This window comes from Haliotis cracherodii, unplaced genomic scaffold, assembly GCF_022045235.1.
Source record: "Haliotis cracherodii isolate W230 unplaced genomic scaffold, xgHalCrac1.p SCAF_22, whole genome shotgun sequence".
Taxonomy (NCBI): Eukaryota; Metazoa; Mollusca; class Gastropoda; order Lepetellida; family Haliotidae; genus Haliotis; species Haliotis cracherodii.
The window spans coordinates 8,953,500-8,969,135 of NW_027266278.1; the positions used below are offsets into that span (position 1 = coordinate 8,953,500).

The window sequence follows — 15,636 nt, forward strand, 5'->3', positions numbered from 1 at the left end:
GTTTATCCCCGGCCATGTGTTATTGAAAGCAGGGGAAATATACACTACGGTACAAGAGTACAAGGGTCGCGGATGGTTTGTTTTCTGGTGTATTCCGTCAAACATAATACAAATATGTATGTCAGATAGGGTTCCACGTCTTTCGTCTTGGTACTACCATACACGGTATGGCGTCATCATCTCCAACATCGTCATCGTCATCCTTGTCGTCGTACCTGTAGTGGTTATGTTAAGAGAAGAGCGAGTGAGTGAGTTGGGTTTAACGCCGCTTTTAACTGTATTCCAGTTATATCACGGCGTGTCAGTTTAATGTGGGGGAAAGCCCCAAGTGATGCAGGTCTTAGACGTTTACCACTTCTGTGAAACCCACGAGCACGGATATGGTGCTGACAAACCTAGAAACATAATCAGGGCGAACCGGGATTGGAACCTAGTCGTAGTAGAAGCAGTGGTAATAGTATATAATAGTGGTAATAGTAGTAGTAGTAGGAGCAGCAGTAGTAGTAGTATACGCAGTAGCTGTAGTAGCTGTGTAGTAGTAGTCGTAGTAGCAGTAGTAGAAGTAGTCGTAGTAGTATAGTAAAAGTAGTAGCAGTAGTAGTAGTAGCAGCAGCAGTAGTAGTAGTATACGCAGTAGCTGTAGTAGTAATAGCAGTAGTTGTAGCAGTAGTAGCTGTAGCATGTAGTTGTAGTGGTAGTAGCTGTAGCAGTAGCAGTAGCTGTAGTGGTAGAAGCAGTAGTAGAAGCAGTGGTAGCAGTATAATATAGTAGTAGCAGTAGTAGTAGTAGCAGCAGCGGCAGCAGTAGTGGTAGTAGTACTACTACTAGTAGTAGTAGTAGTAGTAGTAGTAGTAGTAGTAGTAGTAGGGTGAGTGAGTTGGGTTTAACGCAGCTCTCAACAACTCCACTTAAATCAACACCCGTCAGCTTGTTGTGGGAAGAGTAGTAGCAGTAGCAGCAGTAGTAGAAGCAGTAGTAGTAGTAGTGGCAGTGGTAGCAGTAATAGTAATAGTAGTGGTAGTAGTAGTACCAGTAGCAGTATTAGTAGTTGTTGGTGGTGCTGCTATTGTTGTTGTAGAAGTAGTAGTAGTAGTAGTAGTAGCGTTCGTTCGTCATGGGGGACGCCTGGGTTTGCGCCCCATACAGGTATGAGTTATGAACCCATTATGAAGTCCCCTCCCTGGTATTGCTGAAGATAGTTCAAGTGGCACACTGTCACCTTCAAGGTACGTTGATAACTCATGGCGACCATTTTCCTCCTGAATGTTTTGTTCATCGAGGTCGACAACTGCCAGCGTGAGCCTATTTGTCCATGTTATTATAACAGTATTATGCATTTGTCTCATATATCATAATTATGCATAAATAGCGTTTACATAACGTATATCATTTCAAATATTCATATTCTGTGACATGTTTCGTATGTTTCTCGGCTCTCTCTAGTGAGGCTAGGTTATCACAATGTCACGTGGCTTACAGACAAAACCGACACCGAAATATTTAATGCACCCTTTTCATAGATAATTTGGTAGACTAAAGTCAACGTTTTTTGGGTAATTTATATTTTTATTTGCTTTGTTTCTCTGTCTTTCTTTGAAATAATTTGACCCGGGCAAGAGAAAGTACACAGCTGAAAATTCTGTTTGACCAAAAAATCAAAAACGTTATCATAACTAGGCTGAAAAAAATCGCCGCATCATGGATCTGTTGAAAGGAGTCCAAGGATGGAGCATTCCTTAAGAGAGTCGGTGGCCTGGTCCACAATGTGAGCGCCGCAACACCAAAAGATCTTTGACCAAACTGTTTGAGCTTGGCTCGAGGGACAGACAAAATGTTAAGGTTTTTAGATCCGATGCTGCGACCCGGATGATGTTGTACAAAGCGATGTTAGCGCTAAGATGATCGTAACTCCCATACCGTAATATAGACTTGCGACAGTCGTTGCGCTAAGGTGTTCGTAACTCCCATACCGTAATATAGACTTGCGACAGTCGTAGCGCTAAGGTGATCGTAACTCCCATATCGTAATAAAGACTTGCGACAGTCGTAGCGCTAAGGTGATCGCAACTCCCATTCCGCAATATAGACTTGCGACAGTCGCAGCGCTAAGGTGATCGCAACTCCCATACCGTAATATAGACTTGCGACAGTCGTAGCGCTAAGGTGATCGTTACTCCCATACCGTAATATAGACTTGCGACAGTCGTAGCGCTAAGGTGATCGTAACTCCCATACCGTAATATAGACTTGCGACAGTCGTAGCGCTATGGTGATCGTAACTCCCATACCGTAATATAGACTTGCGACAGTCGTAGCGCTAAGATGATCGTAACTCCCATACCGTAATATAGACTTGCGACAGTCGTTGCGCTAAGGTGTTCGTAACTCCCATACCGTAATATAGACTTGCGACAGTCGTTGCGCTAAGGTGTTCGTAACTCCCATACCGTAATATAGACTTGCGACAGTCGTTGCGCTAAGGTGTTCGTAACTCCCATACCGTAATATAGACTTGCGACAGTCGTAGCGCTAAGGTTGTTTTGTAATAATAACAACGACCTTAGCGCAACGACTGTCGTAAGTCTGTTGTAAGATATGGGAGTTACGATCATCTTGGGGTTACGCTCACTTTGTTGAACGGGGCCGAGGTCTGTTGCTTGGTTGGTTGGTTTGTTGTTTAACGCCGCACTCAGCAAAATTCCAGCTATATGACGGCGGTCTGTAAAGTGATCGAGTCTGGACCAGACAATCCAGTGATTAATATCATGAGCATCGATCCAGGCAATTGGGATCGATGACATGCATCAACCAAGTCAGCGAGCCTGACCACCCGATCCCGTTAGTCGCCTTTTACGACAAGCATAGTCGCCTTTTACGGCAAGCATGGATTGCTGAAGACCTATTCTACCCCGGAATCTTCACGGGTCGCCGAGGTCTGTAAGTAAAGTAGGTTCACTAAGGTATGACTGTGCAAGACCAGCTGAAAGTGGATCATGGCGTCTTAAAGTGTGACCACTTGGATATTCTGGTAACTATTCTAGCGATGTTTTGTAACACAGTACACACAGTGACATACTTCAATTGTCAGGTTAATCCCGGTATTGCACAAAAATCGAAATAGGTGATCGATAATCATTTCGGGGCATTAACGTATTGATTTGAGCTCGAATAAAAAGCATCTGCTTAAACATTAAACGAAATCGACGTTTGTGATAAATCCAATCTGCTAGTGTTCTACATAACAAACATGTTTCCATGGTAATAACTCCCTAGAGAATAAATTAAAAAAGAGTCCAACTCAAGTCAAGAATGATTTGGCAAGTCTAGATGACCCCCAGACCCACAATTAAGGATTGTCCGGGGCTCCATTTGGATTTCTTTTATATTTGGTGAATATATATTTTTTAAATGAGACACTACATGTATATTTCAAAATTTATATTGACTAAATAACAAACTACTTGATAACTAGAGCTATAAGTCACCACTGAATGTAATTTACTTACGAAACATATATACTGACTGATAAACGAAATTGTTTTACGCCGCTCTAAGATATCCCAGTGTCAACACAGCGTCTCACGTGTTAACCACGTGGGAATTCGAGGCCAGGGCTTCAGCATGACGCGAACGTTTTTCATCAGTGGGCTACCAAACGTCCGACATTAGAAATAAACAGGTTTGTCTGACATATGAGTGAGTGAGTGAGTATGGTTTTACGCCGTTTTTAGCAATATTCCAGCAACATCACGGCGGGGTACACCAGAAATGGGCTTCACACATTGTACCCAAGTCGGGAATCGAACCCGGGTCTTCGGCGTGACGAGCGTACGCTTTAACCTTTAGGCTACCCGACCGCCCCGTCTGACATGAAATATACACGTGTGATAGAAGGTGCTAATACACTTACTATTTTTGATGATTGCCGTCACAGCCTTTTTTCTAGTCCTGCACCGTGACCGTGGAATATATTTATTTCATGAAAAAGAAAATAATCTAGAAATGCATACAAAAGCAAGTCTAGTCAGCTCAAGCTAGCTCTATTCCATAGTCTCTGAAATCAGAATAGGGAATTCTGTTTGGGTTTTTTAGAGTCAAGAAGGATATTGTGTAATACATATAAGATTTCAGAGACTAAATGATAGTCTACCATTTTTCTTGAATTTTCACTTAAAAATTCACTTTGTCGTAGCTAGTCTCATAAACATAATGTCATTCGAAAACGATATCAATATTCAAAATAACTTGCCCATGACCAAATGTACTGACGTTCAAGGTGAGATACATCATAGGCTGATCCAGATTGAGAGGTGTGTGTGGGTGTGGGTGTGTGTGTGTGTGGGTGTGGGTGTGTGTGTGTTTTTTTTGTTGTTGTTTTTTTTGGGGTGGTCGACATTTAAGTCCTCTAAACAAACACGTCAGTATCATGGCATGACAGACAGATGTTCACTGTAGGTGGCCCGGTTACGTGTAGAGTGACAGGTCATGCTTGGACCACGCGGACTCTGAACTGTCACACATGGAGAAAGGTCACGACCTACTACGTGAACCCGCGGATCTGCATAATCCGTTCAGTCGATAACAACAGCAGGGGTGGAAGGTTGGCTCGTGGGCCCAATGACGAATACACATAGAGCATACTGGCATACTGACCCTGAAACAAATATATCCAACAAAGCCCATGCAAGTCTATAATAGTGGGCACGTCTACATTACTGCAGTCTGAAAATGAAGAGAGTCTCTGGGCTCCTTTTAATTATACTTTAAGTAAGATAATTGAACAACTGTTTTTTCTGTAAGGTATGTTCATTTCAGTGAGGGGCGGTCTGGTAGCCCAGTGGTTAAAGCGTTCGCTCGTCACGCCGAAGACCCGGGTTCGATTCCCGACATGGGTACAATGCGTGAAGCCCATTTCTGGTGTCCCCAGGTGATATTGCTGGAATATTGCTAAAAGCGGCGTCAAACCATACTCACTCACTCACTCATTTCAGAGACAAGATGTTAGTCTAATTGAGTAATATCTCCACGTGCACCGTGTCACACTCTACATCATTCCCCTGTTCAATGGAATTGGTTTGTACCCTTGCACGCGGAACGCCTACTGTTCCAAAAAATGGTGTTCACGCCGAGTTTTCTACATTTGCTCAGCAGTACGTACCCGTCACCTAGGCCTATGCGAGGAGTGTTGGTCAGCGCAGTGACGTCATTCAGTGCCTCGTTACATAGAAGATGTACTTGATAAGTGTTTTATTACAGTTATTAACATGTTTGTTTGTTTGTTTGTATGTTTGTTGTTCAACGCCGCACTCAGCAATATTCCTGCTCTATGACGGCGGTCAGCAAATAATCGAGTCTGGGCCTGACAATCCAGTGATTGACATCATGAGCATCGATCTACTCAATTGGGATACGATGACATGCATCAACCGAGTCTGCGAGCCTGACCACCCGATCCCGTTAGTCGCCTCCTACGACAAGCGTGGGTTGCTGAAGATCAGTTCTAAACCGGATCTACACGGGTCACATGAATGAGTGAGTTTTGTAGACGTGTGGTGGTGGTGGTTGACTAAATTATTCAGATGCCACGGTGTGTGTGTCCGAGTGCGGTTGCGTGTGCGTGTGCGCGCGCTAGTACTAGTAGAAACTAATGCCGGTTTTATGGCTCACTGAGATACCATGCCGCAGTTTAACATGGATACCCCACTCAGACAAGCTATAATGAACCCGTGTCTTGTTTCCGTCTTTTAGCCGCGTCTCGTCGCGGGCGGTGGGTAGCCTAGTGGTTAAAGCGTTCGCTCGTCATGCCGAAAAACTGGGTTTCACTCCCCACATGGGTACAATGTGTCAAGCCTATTTCTGGTGTCCCCCGTCGTGATATTGCTGGAATATTACTAAAAAGGCGTAAAACCATGCCCTCTCACTCACTCATTCACTCACTCACTTAATGTCGGGCGCCAGGCTTGGTAACAAGAAGTATCATCTAGTTATTGTTTGACTAGTTTGACCCATCCAAGGCAACGAATTTGATATCACGACATCTGTCCTAGAAGTGTTTTTAAGTGGAGACTGATGTCGACAGCAGCAATCTAGTTGGTGGTAGCAATACCTGTATCTTCAAATGTGACAGGACATCGTCACGCCAATTACAACGTCAAGAGCTGGACGGGAAATAGACAAGGGAGGGCAATCCGTAAATAAAAGCGACAAAACCCTTTCCATATTCTTAAGAAATCTCTGCTAAAAGCAGAGTTGATTTAAAGATTCCAACTTTATCACGAGCATGTGTCTATAAGAGTCAATATCAAATAGTGACGACATCAGGTGGTCGCGAAACGGTAAGCGTATCCTGCTCCACCAGGGGCACCCGTCACAAACACACGCAAAGGTAAGTCAATTGTTCACGAAAAAAAAGGCACGGTTACATATGGTCAAAATTAGGCTAAGTTAGATTAAATATCACCAAGACTTCTACTAAGCGTTTGACTTACATTCATCGCTGATATGACAATATATTAAGATTCGTTTTTAGTTGAATAATTATTGGAATATATTATAAACAGGATTGTTTAAATTGCAGAGATCCAGACTTACTGGAGTGGTGGAGACTTCTTGTTGCGTTTTTGGATAGTGTCTTGTTTATGCAGGGAAGGGCTACTACTTTCTGACTCCTTTGCTTCTGTCCAGTTTTGGTCGGGATTTATTTTGTGGAATTTGTTTGTTTGTTTGTTTGTTGTTTATTTGTTTTTGTCTGCTGGGGAATAATGTTAGGATCGGGTTGACGCAATGTGTAACTTTGTTGTATGGTCCTGTCGATCGCTGCCCCTCACGATATAAATCAATGGTTTGCTGGGTTTTATGATTCTGTTATTTTCATTTATTAATGAGTTTGTCTTGTTTTTTATTTGTTAATATTTGTTTTGTTTCATTTTCTTATTTTTTTTCCTTTTTTTAATATATTTTTTCTTTTCTTTTTTTTCCTTTTTTTTTTTGGGGGGGGGGGGGGGGGTCTTTTCTGCAGGCCAATTACAACGTCAACTCTTACACACTTCTCGTGAAGTGACGTGACGCGTCAGGCAATAGTCAAACCGACCTTTGCAATATTCGCGTTTGTCATTTATAATTCCTGCACCTATCTCTGATCTAGGGTGCCAACTGTGGCACGACAATGTTAAACAGGTAAGTGATAGCCACGTGACACATGTAAAATAGGTCACGTGATAGAACAGCACATAATGTAATCGGGATATCGGTAAATTCAAAAAACGGGTTTGCTGAAACTATTATGGTGCATCGTGGTTTTAGAATATATGAATGTAAATGCACCATTGAAGCAGAGACCATATCGGTATATGGTCTCTGATTGAAGCAATGTTACAGTCCCTTGTAATTCAGCCTGGTTCCCTAGGTATACTGCGCTGGCGCTACACTGACCCAGGCGATGACTGCACAATGGCCGCCTCCACTAGACGAACAAACATTGCGGACACGACATGTACTTACTATAGCCATACCACGGCGCGTGTTATCAGGTTGGGTTTCGCATAAATGTAAATGCGAACCTGATTGTGGACAGAGACAGTGATAGCCCACATCCTTCCCCTGATAAAGAGGCAAGAAGTAGAAAGACAGAAGTTGTTATCTATAAAAGAGTGTCATGTATTGATAGCCCACTAAGTTTGCAAAATAACTCTGTTCTGATCGGTTAATTTTTTCACTGAAAAATGTCCGTTTACCAACTGAACAAATTCGTTACCATGCTGCAGTGACCTACAGACTTTGCGTCTGAGAGATGGAATTTGATTGGTCGAATCTCATTTCCGTTTCCGCTTTGGTCACATTTTCTGCGGTTACCGTATCTTATCTGTCCCTCGTGTAATATCTACGTCACAGGGGGGCTCACGTTAACACACAATACGGAATTTGGAGACGAGTCGTGCATTACTCAGAATGATTGGAAGACGTCGTACTTGAAGCATCTATTTTGGAGGAAATGTGATTTATTAGTTGTTTACTACCTGTTTTTTCTGTTACCATGTCAACGGTAGAAAGAGATCTTCCAGTTAATGTCCACTTTCCTTCTAAGGTAATAGGTGAGGTGAGGTGTGTGGAGTAAATTGGGTTTAACGTCGCGTCCAAGATTATTGCACTTATATAGCGACGTGCACGTACGTGTGTGTGTTTGTGTGGCTGCTTGTACTAGTCCGGACTGATGCCGATTTATAGTGCTAGAACACTGAGATACCATGCTGCAGTTTACATGAATACCCCACTCAGACACAGTATACTGACTCCGAGCCGACCAGTCCTTGTTTTAGCCCCTTAATGCCGAGCGCCAGACAGGGTAACAAACAAGTACCATCTTTTGACGTCTTTTGGTATGACGCGGCCGGGGATCGAACCCCTGACCTTCCGCTCTCCGGGCGGACGCTCTCCCACTAGACCACGGAGACGGTCTGTTTTATTGTGGACATTACATGGTGATATCTATCTTAGATTTACGGCAACTTAAGATATCTCAGGGCTACGATAGTTTCAAAAATCTAGGCCCTGTTAGTAGGGCAGGGAAAGATTAGGGATAGCAAACGCTTCACCTGTGCCGACAAAGCCTTTATCCAAATATAGTCTAATGCCATCTAGGCCTAATTATCTTCTAAGGTAATAGTGTTATTTGTATCTTTGTACCGTCATTATCATAAGTCACGACGTGTTTAGTCAAGATTACACATATAACAATCTATATTTGTTATTATCTTTTGAGAAGTAATGTATAAAATACATTATTATCTCAATAATCCAAATATGATGACATTTATCCAACTGATGCAAAATATAAATGAAAAATTATAAATGTAGCCAACAGGAATAATACACTATCAGACCTAAACAATAATTGTGCATCATCAGGGCTCAAGAGTTTGGTAAGTAAGCCCTGTCCGAGGATACAATGCCGTCAAGGAACGGTTTCACTCAACACAACACGTGTTATACGAAAAAGACTGCACTTTGTCCCCACGCCACACGATAAGCTAAAAAGACATACCGTCTAATTATAATACCCTGAAATGAATATTATAGTATGGAATTCATTTAAATACACAAATTATAACATGAGGTGCGCCGCCTACCTTTCTTCCCGAATAAGTCGCAGCTGGAGGGTAGAGGTAACTCCTCACCTAAGTCCTTACACTGCACACTGCTGCTGAGCTTGACCGACTTCCCGATTAAAACTGGGGCAGTGATCAGCTGACACGAGCGCCAAGCAGAGAGATTAATGAGTGTTATTCCCGGCAAATTCTGCCTGTCTTCATCGATAACTCGGTATTACGTTCAAGAATCCTCGCACCTGCAAATCAATAATTATGATAATTCAACCATTCACAGAGTTCTGATTTTTTTTTTTACAGATAACATATCTCAAACAAAGTCAGGATTTGATGGGACACGATTTTGTAATTTAACTGTTGAATGTCGGAAAAAGTAAGTTGATAAATATTGCTGAATCTTGAGAATATAAAATTTTGAAATATGTGAATGTAATGATATTACGAAATGCGGAGTACAAAATGCTTACATGGCACAATCAGCTGGTATGTAATTCAGCATTCGTGACCAACTCGTGTTATTCCGGGACAAGCCGAATAGCGACTCGTGTCCCTCTCATGGCCATTCTTGCGACCGGGTTCTGTCTTAGCGCAAACGGGCATACCTAAAATAATTGTCATCTCGTTGCCAAATGGTTAACATATATTTCCCCATATATTATATATATTTCAAATGCAATTTAAAGCACATCGGGTCATGCGGAATTATACAGTATGAGTGAACACATGTAACTGTGTCTTGGGTATATTTTTAGATGCAAGACATATGTAAAATCAAAAATTATTTCTGAGGGATTCTTTGACGAAGAACTTGAAATCATGCGCGCATTCTGATTGGTTTGTCGTATTTTCGCACATAACATTCATCGATACGGGGACGAGTCTTCTTGCAGGTTACGGGAAGAGGCGAGTGGTGACGAATGGTAATTCAGCTGTAGTTAAACATATTGCATAACTTACTGTTATACATATGGATACAAATATGATCTGATCTGAAGAATATTGAATTTTGTATGTGTATAAATATCAGCTATTGCGGCGTAGTAATGCTGATTAGGCATAATTAGTTCTGTGATGTTCCCCCGTTGTGTTATGTGTGTGAAGATATATTATTGGAGTCAGTGAGTGAGTGAGTTGGGTTTAAAGCCGCTTTTAACAGTATTCCAGTTATATCGCGGCGTGTCAGCTTAATGTGGGAGGAAAGCCCGAAGCCATGCAGGTCTCAGACGTTTACCACTACGGTGAAACCCAAGAGCACGGGTATGGTGCTGACAAACCTAGAAACATAATTAGGGCGAACCGGGATTCGAACCCACAATCATAGGTTTCTGGCGTGCCCAAGAGACGCAACCCCGCAGAGCGAATTGCGGCGCCTTAGACGACTGGGGCACCCGTGCCCTCTAAATTATTATTGGACATTCAATATTATGTATTTAATATCTGCACGTGAAACTTGCTGATTCGACACAAGTATTTTCTGTACAAATCCGGTCGTTAGATATATGTGATCGTGCACTCTTGTCTGTCGGGTGTCACCCTGACCTCTGTGAGTCTACTACAACTACAATGAGTGTTCTGGCAGTGACAAGCACGTGAGTAGCTCGACATGACCTTGATACGTCACCCCCTCCCCACCCAGACGCATGCACCCGGCATGAATACTACAAGTGCTTGGTGTGGGGTTCATAGTTGGCTGTGTACTTAAAGGTACCCTCCGACGTAAATAACGGCAGGGTCGACTTTAAGACCATGTTCTCTCGTCTGTGACTTGTTTGAAAAATGGAACTGGAAACTGGTCATTAATTACAGGGGGAACTTGTTGTCGGGTGTGGGTGGAGGGAAGGTCGGGGGTCGGGGGTGGGGGGGGGGGGGGGGGGAGGTTTGGTGCTTAAGTTTCCGATCCCCTTCTTTAAAGGGTAAAGGTTCAAGGAATTTGGCAGTCCCAGCAAGTTTTAAGCAATGAAATGTAATGCTATCTTGCAATCTGTCAGTGTATGATTAACCTTGTTACATATATTCAGTTACAGACAACGAGTATGAGTCATACATAGCTGGAATTACAGTGTCTGATCCAATAGTCTGCGGAGCTTGCTTTTTCAGTATATGAATAGTACAAAGAAGGTCCATTTTTGTAACTGTTCTAGAGTAGTCAGTTAGAGTACTGATATACAAAAAAACTGACATTAAACGTTGTTGTTCGTTGCTTAACACCGCACTCAGTAATATTCCAGCTGTCTAATGCATGTCATCGTATCCCAGTTGCGAAGAACGCTGCTGCTGATGTCAATCCAAGGCCGTAGTTAACCTTTTTTTGACAGGGGGTGGGGGGTGGGGGCAAATTTTTGTACAAGTATCACTTGTCCCCAACTTGTATTTTCATGACAAAAATAAGTTTTTTGTCTATAAAAAAGAAGCCAAGGTGATTAAGATAATCGTTTAACCGATTATGTTAATAGTGTATAGAACATTGTAGATCGTTTATTGAAGATGAATTCCTTGTATTGTTTGTATGTGTCATCAGTTCTAAGAAGTATGTTTCGTAAACAGCATATTAAGTCTAGAATTGTAATACCTTTTACTGAAATTTACTTTTGATATAACGCATTTTATAAAGTCCAACGGCTGAGAGAAGCTTTTTCGACTCCTTCATTGGCATCTATAGTTCATGCAATCAAACACTCTCTGCATTATGGGCCTATGGCCTTTTTACTGTATAATCTGTCTGTATGTCCGTCCGTCTGTCTGTCAGTTTGATGAACACAGCAAGCATAGGGTAAAGGAGGTGCAGAGGCGGGTCTCGAGACATCACAGCGCAACATTAACTAAAACAGTAAACATGTTTAAACGAACAGAGAAGCAGTATTAAACATATTGAAACAACGGGCACCTTAACGTCTGGCTTGCATTTTACCGTAATTCATAGATCCGGGGTACAGTAGATCTTCAGCAACCCATACTTGCTGTAAAAGGCAACAATGTCGTAAGAGCGACTAACGGGATCGGGTGGTCAGGCTCGGTGACTTGGTTGATGCATGCCATTGATCCCAATCGCGTGGATCGATGCTCATGATATTAATTACTGGATTGTCTGGTCCAGACTCGATTATTTACAGACCACCGTCATACAGCTGGAATATTGCTGAGTGTGGCGTTAAACAACAAACAAACAAACAAACAAACAAACAAACCGTAATTCATGCTGTCTTAACCCCGACCAGTCTATCGGGGCTGGATGAATATTGGTGTGAGTGGAGAGACAATTGTGATTTCTACAGAATCAATGAAACCCTAATTTGATTGCTGCCCTTGGAAATCGATTTCGCATTGATAAGGTCATCGTACAGATGTTTGAAAGAATGACAAGACTGTGAAACAGTTTAGAGAGACTATCTCCGATCATCTGACTATTTAGTGACTTGTGTGAACCCTGGCGCTTGCTAATTACATGGAAAAACGTTGTTATATTATCTAAATACAATAGAATAAAAAGGATCGCGGAGACTCTCTTCTTTTTCTGAAACTACAGTGGTCAAGACTTTCTAACTATTATAGACTTGCATGTGCTGTATTGGATATATCTGTTTAAGTGTCTATCCAATGGTGGGGTAGTCAAGTGGATAAGGCGTTTGCTCGTCACGCCGAAGACCCGGGTTCAAATCCACACATGGTACAATGTGTGAAGCCCATTTCAGATGTCAGTACGCTAACATATCAAAGTATACACTTACGTACGCCATGCCTACACGTTCTGTAAACCCCACGCATATATCAAGGCATACACTTACCTACGCCATGCCCACACGTTCTGTAAACCACACGCATATACCAAGGTATGCACTCGCAAACACCCGTAGACTTTCAACTCTCAGCTGATGCATTCCCACTCCACAACATGAACACGGAAGGATTGGATGCGTGACAGTAAACCAAGATGGTCTTGACCCGCTCCCTTATCAACAATGTTACCGAGTTCTTTCCTCGCCACGAACATGACCTTAGCACAGTCGAGGTGGGAATGACAAAGATACGTACTGTCATAAACTAACCATCTTTAGTTCAAGGCCTTCTCTCATTTGACCCATTGAACAAGCAGCCAACTAAGCAATATATACTGCTGGGCAAAAGAAGGTATACATAGATGTTTGATCATGGCTAGAAGTGAAACAAACAAGCAACTGTTATTCGACCGGAATGTATTTGATAAGGGTAGCATAGGCAATAAGAGCACAGTAAAGTACGGTTATAACGAACTCAAAGGGACTGCTAATTTTAGTTCGTTATAACCGTAGTTCGTTGTAAGCACATATGCAGCATAACTACAGCAAATAGTCGGGACCAAAAAAGTATGTTCGTTATATCCGTCAGTTCGTTATAAGCGTGTTCGTTATAACCGTAGTTTACTGTATCATCAATAGAGGTGACAGGTGACAGGTGACGTACACATGACGTCTTAAGGAACACAGGGGTGGCAATTTCACGGTACACGGTCATGAGCAGGGTGAAGCGGGTCTTGTCAGATCAGTGTGAGTTTGTTCACGGATACCGGAGGTGAGGTGAAATGGTGTTTAACGTCGCGTCTAAGATTATTGCACTTATATAACGACGTGCATGCACGTGTATGTGTGTGTGGCTGCTTGTACTAGTCCGGACTGATGCCGATTTATAGTGCTAGAACACTGAGATACCATGCCGCAGTTTAACATGAATACCCCACTCAGACACAGTATACTGACTCCGAGCCGACCAGTCCTTGTTTAAGCCCCTTAATGCCGAGCGCCAGACAGGGTGACAACAAGTACCATCTTTTGACGTCTTTTGGTATGACGCGGCCGGGGATCGAACCCCTGACCTTCCGCTCTCCGGGCGGACGCTTTACCATTAGACCACGGAGGCGGTGCCACAGATACCAGACATTCCCTACAGCGAATATGACCACCACGAGCACCACCGCACGTCCAGACTCACCGTCTCATGGATGACGTCAACTGCCTGATGACGTCATAAGGAATTCGTGTTTTGTGTTTTGGACCTTAAGGTTGCAGTGTTTCGGCGATTGTTTTCAGCCTAGTAAAATATGTTAAGGTTTGTAATATTTGTTCAAATCGAATTTCAAGTGTAATATAATTGTGCCCTGCATTAAAACCCCAGGATTTGTGGCGCGACAATGAGACAATGCCTTTAAAGTAGTTAAAGGGGTACATTACACGATTGGCTATCACGGAAGACGAACAGGGACCCGTTGCACAAAGCTTTCTCAGCGCTAAGGATATCGTAACTCCCATAGTTTAACAAAGGCTTACGGTTGTTCAGATCGCTTTGTTGAACTGGTCCCTGGCTGGCCGTCCTGGTGTATGTGTTAACATGTTTTTTTGTTTTGAGAACGTATCCACATACACCAGCTGCCGAAAACCGAATTGTGTGTTCCCTGGGGGTCGTCCACTGAAGAACGATGTCTGGTAGTTTGACATTCCGTCAAGTGAGTGAGTGAGTCAGTATTGTTTTACGCCGCTTTTCGCAATATTTCAGCAATATCACGGCGGGGGACACCAGAAATGGGCTTCACACATTGTACCCACGTCGGGAATCGAACCCGGGTCTTCGGCGTGACGAGCGAACGCTTTAACCACTAGGCTACCCGACCGCTCCCCATTCCGTCAAGAGAGGTCATTTCATGCCGTACATATGAGAAAGGAATGACAAGAAGTGGCATCCGTACGGAAGCCTTTTAGGGCCATTTGGTTTGCTTTTTTAATTTTCTTGAAACTTCAGGATGATCTGTTGAAATTTTTCAAGATACAAACTAAGTTGAAATTTCAATAAAATAAGTTGAAAGATTAAGATTATAACTTGAAATTTCAACTTATTACCTTGAAATTTGAACTTAGCATCTTGCAATTTCAACAACATAATTTTAAAAACAAATGGCCCTAAAAAGCTTCCGTACATCCGTACTACAACAATCACTCTGACCAAGAGTCAATCAGCCAATAAGTTCTTATTTAAAGGGGGACTATGCACATATATCTGGTGGTCATTTCAAGTCTAGACGTGTAATAGGTGTGTTGTGCTTAGACATTCTTACTGTATACCTAGAGTAAATAACAGAAGTCAGATTAAGCATCATAACACAAGAGGACTTGAATCAAACTTGCCGGGACTGCCAATTTGCTTGAACCAAGTCCCCCTTTAAGTTCACTCGTCATCAAGAGCAGCTCAAAACCAATTTCAGATAATGCAAAATTTCAAGGAGGATTTTAAAACACACCTTTCTTTTATTACCTGATCCTGGGGGGAATTCCGGGATAGAATTCGTCCCTTGTCGACTGAGGTAGCTAGAGTTTGGTTCTATTCAAACCCTGTGGTCTGGGACTTGCAACCTGAGGACCAATTACCTCCCACCTACCGACACTACTATTGACCTTGTAATATAAATCTGTGTTACCACCTGATAGCGTCACGCCCCTGGGTTATACTAGCAGTTCGTGAGGTTCGGCAGTGGCACGCGGTGGCTTTGATCACGGGGACGAAGCACTCG

General features: G+C 42.7%; 1 protein-coding gene across 1 annotated transcript in view; it reads right to left on the reverse strand.

Moving 5' to 3' along the window:
* The window catches only part of LOC139471205 (solute carrier family 2, facilitated glucose transporter member 1-like), an 86,325-nt gene extending 76,988 nt beyond the window's left edge, over positions 1 to 9,337 (reverse strand). Inside the window, exon 1 of the mRNA XM_071253491.1 lies at positions 9,126 to 9,337. The gene's annotated coding sequence lies outside the window, so the exon portion shown is untranslated. The remainder of the gene's footprint in view (positions 1 to 9,125) is intronic.
* Positions 9,338 to 15,636: the final 6,299 nt, after the last annotated feature.